General features: G+C 38.4%; 1 protein-coding gene and 1 pseudogene across 1 annotated transcript in view; both read right to left on the bottom strand.

Annotated features, from left to right (window-relative positions):
* Window positions 1-12,062, bottom strand: part of TMTC2 (transmembrane O-mannosyltransferase targeting cadherins 2) — a 370,895-nt gene that overhangs the window by 83,383 nt on the left and 275,450 nt on the right. The window lies entirely within an intron of this gene.
* LOC130857891 (U6 spliceosomal RNA) lies at window positions 5,186-5,285 on the bottom strand (annotated as a pseudogene).

The following is a 12,062-nucleotide window of genomic DNA, read 5'->3' on the forward strand; positions in this document are numbered from 1 at the left end:
TGTCATAAGATTACTGATTTATCTGAAAGGTTACACATGAAGTAGTTATTACAGTATATAGGCATACTCTGAGTCTATAATAAATGTTAACTGTTATTTTATATGTAGATATATACGTACATATACATATATAATATGCAATAGAATGCCAGAGTTCTGAATGACAAAGAATATATTTTGTTATATACACAGCCTCAAAATACATGGGCAGCCTTTAAATCACCACTGGAAAATAAAGTACAAAGAATTTGCAGAAGATGAGAAAAGAAAGATGCAAAATGAAAACTATCACTGCTAAACAGTCTGTACAAATGTTATATGCAGAAATATCAAAGGGTCTGTGAACTTTCTTCCACTTACGTTTTAAGGACAGAAGAGAAGAAAGTGGCTCATTTATCAATGTCACAGTAAACAGCGTAATAAAATTCTTATGTGTACTCCACTGGCAAGCAATGGTATATAGCTTTAAACAATAAATCAGAACTCAAAGGCCAGTGGCCTCAGCTTACTCAAATGAACCAGGTTATTAAAGACGAATCCCACCACCTCCTAGACGCAAAACAAATACATCGAAGGCCAGAACACTCTTTCTGGGGGAAGTATCAAACCATCATGCAAAGACTCATCTTTCTACTTTGACCACTATCTAGTCAAGTGCCAAATTATGAGCAAAATAAAATTCTCAAGACAATATATAAAATTAAGATTCAACCAGTTGCATAAGCCAACCAAACACACACATCACTGGGTCCTAGGAAGGGTGGTAGGGAGGTAACACTATGTTTAATCAAGTTTACTCTTTTCACTATTATTGTTGTAAAGGGGTAACAGTTAAGGAACTGGAGAAGAAAAAAATGATGTCTCAGCAGGTTTTCCTTGGACTCTTTTAGATTATGTCAGCATTTTCTACAAGCAAGCATGATGGAGTAGCCTCTGGTTATACAAACTCCTCACATCAAGCATCCTTACTCATTTTGTACATTGGTTAGGATGTTTGGATGCATGTGGTGTTTGAGAAAACCAAGAAAAAGGGACTGTGGTCAGCTGTGACAAATAAGGGAAATGTGAGGGGAGAGGCTCGGTTTCCACTGCTGGGTCTATGACTTATTTGTGTGTTCACTTGTTTTTGTAGGTTAGAAAATTTGTATCGAATGCCTGGTGCTGTTCTAAGTACTGGGGACATAACCATATCACTAAACAACACAGAGCACCCACTTGCAAGCGCTACTTGCAGGAGGCAAACAGCAAACAAATAACCCAATAAGCAAGGGGATCAGTCACAGAGCACTGAGGGCTAACAATGAATTTCTCCAATTCTCATTGAGAGAACCGGCCCAGAGCCAGATTAGCCTGTGTTTGAATCTTGCTGCCTCTACCTATTTAGCTGTGTGACTCTGAGCATCTTTTGTAACATCTCTGAGCCTCTTTTTCCTCATTTGGAAAAATACATGTAATATCAATTTTGAGGGGTTGCTAAAATCATAAGTCAAATGGAAATAACTAGCTTTAGACCTGCAGCTCTGATATTCTTTGATTTTTTTTTTATTTTGATTTTCTTCTATCTCCTCAAAAAAATTTTTTTTATTCTTTCTACCTTGAATACCACTATCTGGTTCCTAATTACCAAAACTCAAAAATCCTTTGCAGAATTTTATGTCATGGTAGAAACTAAATTTCACGATTTTCCTATAAAATGTCCCTCATTCCCAACACATCCTTTTCCCCCAAGTAAAAGGCTTTTCCAGCTCCCATCTTGAATGCTACAATAGAGTTCAGATTTCCCGACTCTCTGAACTTCATTTTACCAGATTAATAATCCTTAAACAGAACTGTTCTTATGTTATGCCATTGCTCAAAAATATTTTAATAGTATACCCTGTTTCCACTCATTTTATTTAATAATCAGTCTAATTTTCAAAATATTTCACAACCTAACTCAAATCTTCTTGGATAAATTCCTGTACCTTATCAAGCAAATTTCCTTATGTACCTTAACTGTAGCTCCTATATTCTTCCTTAATTATTTCTTCTGATCTGTACTGTTATTCTTTTTATTTTTCCTTTCATTCATTGACGTTTTATGCTTCAAGTCTTGGTTGGAATTCCACTTTTTTATAAAGCCCTCTGTGATGGCTGCAACTCCCAGTAGTTTCCCTTTTCTTTGAATTGTGCTGTTATAATTTTTTTTTAGAGGCATTACTATCACATTGGAGTTACACAACTTGAACCCTAAGATATTAGACCAAGGGCTTTTGTTATAAACTAAGGTGGCTGGCAAGTAGAATTTCAAATTTGCAAACTGTAATTCTCGGAAAGTATTTACAGTTTGCATGTAACAATTTGGTGTACTCACAAAGGAGGCAGTTAAAACAGCAAAAACCCAGTATGCTGAAGCAAAGAGCCACTGACAGTGCAGATGATTAGAAAGTCAAACAGACCCAGGAATACTTGGTAAATACTTTAAAAATTTTAACATCAGAACTGTAAACAATTCTAGTTTATATATTCTCTGCAGTTAGTATATTAGTGCTGATATGAAGAATTAACTGGTTGGATGCGAAGCAGTGTAAATGACTGTGGGATGAAGGGGAAGAGCTACAAAGATGAGAAAAGAGGAGAGCTGACTGGAACCAGGGCAGAAACATAATCCTGGCTAAGGGCTGCACCAATAACTAGGGGTTAGGGATTTGAGATTATCAATATACTTATCCTTAAAGTCGTATAATATTTGCATCATTTCACTGAGTATTAAAAAAACAGACTCAAGATTAATACCATTTAAACTCATTGAATAAAGAATCCTCAGTCGGGACTAGGCTTGGTCAGGTCCTCTTCTGATTGGCAGCAATAAAACATACACATGCAATATAAATATTCAGTAAACTTTAGACAGCCTGTTTCACAATAGGATTAGTTTTCAGCACATTTATTTTGTTTTCTAATTAACCTGGATGCTACTGCCCCTGTTCAGAAACAGGTGCCCACCTGAGCAGGTATACAAGGCAAACAGTAATTTTCATGAGGAAATATTTTACCTCCATGCCACTAAATACTTCCCATCAAATTATCAGTGGCCTAAAATTTGACCACGACATTCATTTCTTTAGGGACAGAATAGTATTTCTTCTGGAAAGTTTTAAATATAGTAGAATAAGACTACCATACACAAAACTGAATGTGGCTAAATAGCTTACTGATAATAGTTTGTGTTCCTCCTCCCTGAATTGTCCTTCAAGTTGTACTTTCTATAAATGTCAGGCCTTTTCCTGGTTTCTTTTCTTAAACGTCCCAAAGCAGAAACTGCCTGAAAGATACCTGGAGAATACTGTCATAAGCCTAAGCTCACGGAAAAGGTATGTCAAATGACACTGAGGGCAGCCAGTGGTGATAGGGAGCGCCCTCACCGTGTCCAGGGGCAGCATCCAGAGTAGGTGTCGAGACCTCGGCAGGGAGGCATGGCTCTGGGGTACACTGGGCAAGGCTGGACCCCGGAACCACAGCTCCCAACCTGAGCAAAGCTTCTTTGAAACCCATCCCAGGTTCTACTGCAGAGCCATCAGACTTCAAGGTGAAGGAGTCAGCTCAATCCAAGTTGACCAGGGCAGCCTCCCTCCCAGCTTTTTCGACACCATGAAGCTTCCCAGATTTAGGTGAACCTTTTAAAGGGGAGAGGACCACAAAACTGGCTAAATAAAATGGCAGACCAAGTGGGATGAAAGACTGGGATAGACTGGATTTCGCTCAAAGAACTTAAAGTGCATCATCCACACGTAGCTGAGATTCTGGCTCGAACGTCAGACATGTTACATGAACAGTGGGCACAAATAAGCAGTTGGCAAATACCAGAAAATAATGGTCGATATCCTTGTAAAAACATATTAAACTTACTCAAAATTCAATTTACCTAAAATGTAAATTAATATATTGAGATGTCAGTATTCACCTATCAGTGAAGCTGCCCCAAAATTATAGAAGACAGGGATTCATAAAAACCAGCACTCAGCTAACACACAGCTAAAATACAGTAAAAGATAATAAGGTCTTCCTAGGAGCAATTTGATATGAATCAGAGCTTTTAAATCATAGATACGCTTTGGCTAAACAATTCTATCTCTAGGCATTTGTCCTAAGGAAATATCTGTAAATACCAAGGAGGTAGCTGTTTATTTTCATTGCAGTATTGTTTATACAAATTTAGTGTCTACCAGCATAGACTTGGTTAACCAAATATCATTTCAATGAAATATTATGTATCTGTTAAAATGATTTTGTAGAAATTATTTAAACCACAAGAGTTTCATGATCTGTTGCTAAATGAAATAAGCAGATTTTAAGTTGCTGTTTATGTCCTAATTACATTCTAAAAAAAAGAGAGAAAGGAAGAACATTTTAAAGAGGAGGACAGCACTACCTGTATCACTAGCTCCTTTTACTGCAGGATTTCAAAGGTGAATAAGAGGGTTGGTCCTTCGGTATTTCACGACTAATGGGGAGAGATATACACATCGAGAGTAGACTGTTAAAAAAATAGTGCTGTGTTAGTGTCAAACTAAGTGTCCTGAGGATACAGAACTTAGTCCACTCAAAAAGGCAAGAGAATGCTTCAGAGATGCGACGTTTCACTCCATAGAGATGGATTAAGCTCCTGCTCTGTAACAGGCTGTATTCCAGATCCTGGTAATCAAGACGAAGTTCCTGTCCTCCTGCAGTTCACATTCTAGTGGTGGAATGATAGTTCACACACGTGCAGGTGACGCTAAAATAGTTTGGTAAAAAAATTAACAAAGGCTAAGGGGAGAGAGCAACACATATTGGGGGTGGGATGATGTCTGACAAAGGGATCAAGAAAGGCCTCTGGTGATGCTGGACAAGTGACCTAAGTAAAGGGAGTGAGTGAGTGAACCATGCAAAGGTCTGGCGTGTCTGGAATGTTAGGGACTAACAAGAAAGCCAGTATAGCGGCAGGGGAGTAAATCCCACAAAGAATCACAGGAAATGAGTGTGAGAGATAGGAGCGACCAGATGCTGTAGGGCAAAGTGGGCACTGTAAGGAGTTTGGAATTAATTTTTTCTTTCTGGTGGTAAAAAAATCACAGTTTCAATATTGGATTACACATGTTGCTTTGACTCATACCATTTCCTTGGTGTTAACCAGCAAAGCATCAAACAGCTTCTGGGAACTGCATAAAATATGTAACACTTCACTAATGTGTGTCATCCCTGCGTGGGGCCATGCTAATCCTCTCTGTATCATTTCAATTTTAGTGTATGTGCTTCTGAGGCAAGTTTGGAACTTCTTTTGACTAGGAAGGAACATGATGGAGGATTTAAAATAGATGTAAAACATCATCTCACATATTTTTACAAAAGCACTTGAGATCTTGGCTGGAAAACTATAGGGGGCACAGAAAACAGGGAGACCACTTAGGAGGATATTAATACTCCATGGCTAAGACTAGGATGAAAGCAGTGGAAACAATGAGATGTGATTAGATTTGGAATACCTCGCAGATAGGTGACTGATGGATTGGGTATGGGTATAACATAAAAACAAGAGTCAAAGATGACTCCACAGCTTTGGGGCTTGTGGCACCTAGGTGAATACAGGTTTCCTTGATTCACATGGGAAAGATTTCATGTGAGCAAGTGTTGGCAGGAAGGTACACATGTAGAAGAGGAATCAAGTTCTGTTTAATTGAGATGCTAGGGCAGGAGGGTATGAAGGACTAATTTAGGAAGACTGGCCAGAAGGGAGGTCACAGACCAAGCCTTGGCAAGAACAGCAGATATCTGCTACCTTCCCTGAGAAGAAAGTAAAAGAAAACATGTAAGAATGCCAAGAAGAAAGCAAAAAACAGGCAAAAACGAAACCAAAAAAACTCTTCTATTTCAACCATATTTTCAATAAAAAAGAAGAAAAAGGTTTTAAATTACTATTCAACATAAGTAGCTTGCTTTTCATAAATATTTAAAATATTTGATTAATAAAAAATTAAATTTCAAGCTGCTTTGTATACAGCTTTGACATTATGAGTTAAAAGTTAGATTTTAAGGTATAAATACAAATAGCTAATTTCTAAAATACATAACTGAAGGTGTTTAGCTTATTCAGATTTCCTGTTATACAACAAGTTTTTACTTCCTTTCTACATCTGCTCACTTGTATATTTTCCCTTCAAGCTTATAGAGGTCATCCACACATACTATAATAACATTTCAGTGGGAGATAATTAATTTGATAGGATACAACCACATCTTAAGCTCCATCTGGGCAAATTGCTTAGGCTGTTACATTGCATTGCTATACTAAACTCAAAGTCAAGGTAAAACCAGCAACTTATCATAACTCTTCTCCATCCATAATATCAATTTATGAGACAAGTATTCAGATATTTTATTAAAATGTCTGAGGAAGCTGCAGTGAAGTAAGTAGAAATTTTGTTTGAATCAAATGTATAATTAAATTGCAGATAAATGTATCCTAAAATTTTACTTTAAAAGTATGTAAATCATTTTAAAATATCAAAATCAGCTATTTTTAGACTTCAGAATAATATACAGAATTTATCATGACTCACAAATTAAACAGAAAAATATCGATTTGTAATTAAAACAATGAATTTTTAGCAATTCACTAAATTTATTTGTTGATTTCCTTAATCCAACAAGTATTTATTGGGAACTGTGTAAAGCACTAGGACGAAAATGGTGAATAAGGACACAACCTTTGCCCTCGTGAAGAGTCCAAAACTGTAGCTGTTATGAATACAATACAAATAAGGGCTATGAATTTCACTTAGAACTAGTTTAAGCATTCGGGAAAGGTTTCCAAAGGAACTGCTGCTTGCTCTAAAAATCTAAGAGCTATGTATGATTAACTACTTGAAGGGGAGACAAAAGTATCTCAAGTAGAGACACAACAAAAGTACAATCTCTGTAGCAAAAACACTGCATGAGCCCAGGGTGAGGGAGACAGAGGGAAGGAGTAGAGGTGGGTCATGCAGAAAGGTCGGAGGAGTAGAGCCCGCCTGGCAGATAGGTTACATGAAGAAATTTGTCCTTATCTGTTTTGTCAGTATCACTCTGAGGGGTGTGTGGATAACGGCTGTAATGGGAACAGAAGGGATGCAGGCAGATTAATCCAGGCTTTTAAAAGAGAGTGATGGGGCTGATAATGGAGATGAAGATTAGTGGACTGACAGGAGGGCTATTTAGGTAATACAGATAGGATTACATGATGGATAGGAGAGGGAAGGAGTGTGAGATGGAGGTCACAAAGATGACCTCTAGGTTTCTGATTCTGAAACTGAGACAAAGCTGGTAAATAATAGAGAAAGACCAGAGTGAGGGAGGAAAATCATGAGCTCAGTTTTGAGAATTGTAGAGACTGAGGTACCTTTGAGTCATCTGAGCTGTCAAAGATGTGGTTTGTTCGTCAGGCTGAGAGACCCAAGGGAAGGCAAAACAGTATTCCAAAAAGACAGAAGTAGTCATTTATGTCAATAGCTGAAAAACATCCAGTGGATTTAGTGACACAGAGATCATAGGTAAATTCAGTAAGGTGTATTTCTATGGCATAATAGGTTTTGAAGCCAGAAGGAGTTGGGGGCTGAAATTTGGGGTGTAGGGTGAGGAAACAGATACCCTCAGTCAATGTGTCTGGCTCTGAAGGGGAGGGAAAGTTACCATGTCAGCAGAAGGGAATGAGACATATTGAGTGTTTTGAAAAAAGAACACAGAAAATCAAAACATAAATCACAACTGAGCATAAAAATTAATGCATAGGGCTTTTTTCCCCTTTAGTTTAACTGAAAATTAGAAGAGACAATAACCTCAAAATTCTATTTCTAGAATTCTTAGTTAACTTGTCAATTATGGCCATGGCCACATTTACACCAGTCCAGAATTCTTTAAACTGAGTCTTTTGCTCCTGGGTGCCCTAACAGCAATTGATTCTTGCTTTTGTTGTGACACTTACCATATTGTACTCTAATTACCGCTTGTAATCTCTTCTAATTGTAAACCACTTTAGGAGAACTGTTTAGTCAACACTTAGCTAATGACCAGATGCATAGTAGGTGGTCATAAATGCATGAAAACGTTAAATATCTTGGAAAAGCAAACACTCAAAACACACTTTCATAAATGCATGCTCTCATTGGGAAGCCCTGCTGCCTCAATGATAGAGGGTGTAGGTTTCAGTGAGTAAATCTGATTACATTGTGAGGCCCGAGTGATACCCAAGAATGTCACCCCTGTCACTGTTGTCAACACCTCCACTATACAAGGGCAAAAAAAGAAACCACAATTTTTATCAGCCTTCTGTGGTCCATAAGATGGCACCACAAGTTCATAGAAAACAGTTTCTAATAGGAAACTTTAGATGGATAAAATGGTCCATGTGCTCTCCGTTTAGAGAATTAGTGTCACTGGAAAGCCCCTGGATCTTAGCTATTAGCAACAACTCCAACCATTTGATTGCACTGTTTGTGCAAATGGGTGCTTCTTGTTTGTCATGAGAATTTGCTAGATCACTCCATCCCAAACTGTTTAGCAACAGCATGGAAAGCGGCTACGCTGATTGGTCCCCACAGAGCAGGCCTTGGCTCACAGAGCTCAGAGCTGAGCTCGTGCTGCAGATGTTTAAACCCTGTGGGGATGGTTAGGAAAGCTGTGTTGTGAGAGGGAAAAAGCAGGAGCCCCAGCAACAGCTGCTTTGCAGCTGGGTCACAAAGGAGAGCAAGCAGTCCTTCGACACCATAAAAGGTAGCGGGTGATGGGGAGGCAATCTCTGTGCCTCCATTTGTCACTGGCAGGGTGCCACTGGCTCTCAAATCCAAATGCTCTCACAAGAGGATAAAGTCAGATGTAAATAATTCCCTAATTTTATACTTTTTTTTTTGTAGAAATCTTCAGCAGTAAAGGATATAGAGGGTTATTTTATTTATTTAGCTGCAAAATTCTTTGATGATAGAACCAGGGTACTGAATAAAGCACTGGATTCAGTCACAGAAACCTAAGTTCTAGTCTGGTGCTGATACCAAGAAGGTGAATCACTACAAGTGAACCACTCAGTTGCCAGTCAAAGGACCTGGCTTAACTGAACTCTACTGCTTACGATTCTCTGTTTAAAAAATGAAATTCAATTCAGGGAAGTCATCATTGGCTAAAAACTCAGATTAAAGAAAAGTTAAGCTCTTAATTCACTTCATACTCCTTTGCTTCCATTGCCTTCCAATCCAGGACCGAGAAAAGGAGTCGGCCCTTTCCCCCCAGATCCAGCCAGCTGACACTGAGATTGCGGATAGTAGCCAAGACCTAAAGTCAACCATAATTTAATGTACTAACAAATGTAACTAAATGGAGTTAGAACGGTCCATTTATCTTCTTCTGGAAGGATTTTCAAGGTAAAGATGCCAATCAAAGGTAGAATGTCCTAGAAAGGTTCTTACAACAATTAGACCACCTGCATATTGAAAGTGTATACTGTGCTTCTGGTTTTGTAAGTAATTCTTGGAAGTAATTCCGGTTTGCCTGAAACTACTCTGTCTACATTCACTGCTCCAGTGTAAAAATAACAGCACAAAATAACAAAATAATTTGTTCCTGGTTTGAACAAATATTCTATAATTACCTTAATTCTTGTTTCCCTCTCACAAGTATTCACCTAAATCAGACAAGTCCAACAATGGCTTTATGACACTGCAATCTCCCAGCAGATGAAATCAGGAGGTTCCATTAGCAGCATCAGTGAGATCTCACTGCGACGTCAGCTTTCCATCCCCACCACACTCCTAACAAAGTCGGCATGAACAAAGACATCCTTTTACAGCACAAGACCATGTGATCTTTGTCAAGCGTAATTAAATTTCCATTCATCTCTGCTTCCCCAAAACAGATTTTTCTGGGTGTCTGTTGTCCTAGCACATTACAATTTTACTTTCTCTTTACAGGTTGTATGATAAGAACAGAAATGTTATAGAAGCAGCTTACTATGCGCCAGGTGCTGTTCCAAACGCTTTCTGTGTATTGTCACATTAAATTCTCATATTATACCTGAGATATTATTATTATCCATTTTACAAAATAAGAAACTGAGGGACAGAGGGGTTAAGTACCTTGTCCAAGGTACGAAAGCTTAATTTAGCAGAGCTGGGGTTCAAACAGAGACAATCTGGCCTCATAGTTTGTGGTATTACATTATCGACTTGGTCCAGAAGTTTACTATCAGGAATCATCATGCTATTTAATGATGAGCTTTATGGAACAGATCCACCTATACATTCACGTACCCGCCCATCATCCTTTATCACATATTCAGAGGGTATCTACCATATGCCTAGCATTGTGTCAGGCACTGGATAATGAGATGACTCCTGCTCTTATAGACTGAATATTCTCAACGGTGACTCTGGAAGGGGGCGTTTACCAACTGCAAGATCATACTCAAAAGGGCTCTCATTAGACATATGCATCGTACATAAGGAGAAAACGGAGACCAAGGCACCTATTGTGCCTGAGTGAGTCCGGGGAGGTCTCAGAAAGGAGGTGGCATACTTCAGCTGGCTCATAGATGCAGGAAAAGTTGGCCAAAAATCAGGACAACAGACAACCTGCTCAGTCCAAGTGCTGGTGGCTTACAAGTTCTCTTTACAAGATCCAAATACAAAGGTTCATTTGATACCAACTCAAAACACATCTATTTGAGAAAATAAGGTTATTTACAACTTCAGTTACCAAATTTCTATTTTCTGTCAGTCTAATGATTCTTGAGCCACCTTCTGTGAATAATAATTACCTGTGACTTACAAAGAAAGAAAGATCTATTGAAAACAGCATTGTTTAGTAAGCAATCTCATTCACTTTAATTTTTAGAGTGTGAAGTGACGAGGTAGTACATATACGATTACAGGGAAACTTTAATCTAGGCAAAAATGGGAAAAATACACACACATACGTACACACACACACACACACACGCACACAGCAAATGGTCAGAGGCTGGCATGTTACCAGCAGAATGAGTCTGTATGTATAAAAGCATATGACAAGCATATCGCCGAACTGGATCTTTCCCAAGTCCTAGCAGAATAGTGTGAGAGTAGAAGCATACACACGTGGGTTTTGGCATTATTACAGAATAAGATTCTCTCTCTCTCTTTCTTACACTAAGAGAATATGCATAATATCACAAGAAAATGTGAGTCAGTAACATGAAAAAAATCAAGTACAGAGGTGACATGGAGATGGAAACTATAAAGTCTGAACTTCTCTGCCTCTAGATAGAAAATTTAATAATAGTTCAGCTCAGGGCTAAATTATCACTGTCAACATCTCAGGCTCTTTTGACCTTGGTAGGAAAAATATGCCATGAAGGCTACATAGAACTCATTAGACATCAACCTCCCAAATTGTCTTCGTCACATTCTGCCGTGTAATTGCCATCTGAGTCAATAGGTTTATCTGCGAGATTCAAAAGGGGCTGAACTGACATTCCCAATCACAAGAGCATTTTTACTAAAACCATGCGCAGACATATAGGAGGGTGATGGAACACTCCTTGTGTGACTGCTATAAATACAGATCAGCCTTTGGAAAGAAACACATTGACCTATTCAACTTCCCAAAATGGAATACATGTGCACATTGGGGTATACAATACCGTGCCCTGAAAAACACAAACATGGCACTTGGAAGACTTGGTGGGAAAATATAAGCTATTAAATTGCTAAATCATTTAAAGCAGTTTTAATTTTTGAATAAGCATAGATATGTTATAAAAAGAGAAGCAACAGCATAGAGGAAAGATTGCGGGCTTGGGAATCAGGTATGATCATCTCCTTAAGAATGATCACTGAAAAACCTGGGCTACTTGGGCAAACTGTTTAATGTCTCCAGAAATTCAGCACCTTATAGGGTTAAGATAATACCTCCTGATAAGGTTTATAACTGAGACAGTACATGTCAAGCTTTTACAACAGTGCATGGTAAACAACAAGTGCTCAACAAATGTTAACTGTCATGATGTCTGTGTAATAGGAACAGCAGTAGCTCCCGTGCAA

Source organism: Hippopotamus amphibius, chromosome 7, assembly GCF_030028045.1.
Source record: "Hippopotamus amphibius kiboko isolate mHipAmp2 chromosome 7, mHipAmp2.hap2, whole genome shotgun sequence".
Taxonomy (NCBI): domain Eukaryota; kingdom Metazoa; phylum Chordata; class Mammalia; order Artiodactyla; family Hippopotamidae; genus Hippopotamus; species Hippopotamus amphibius.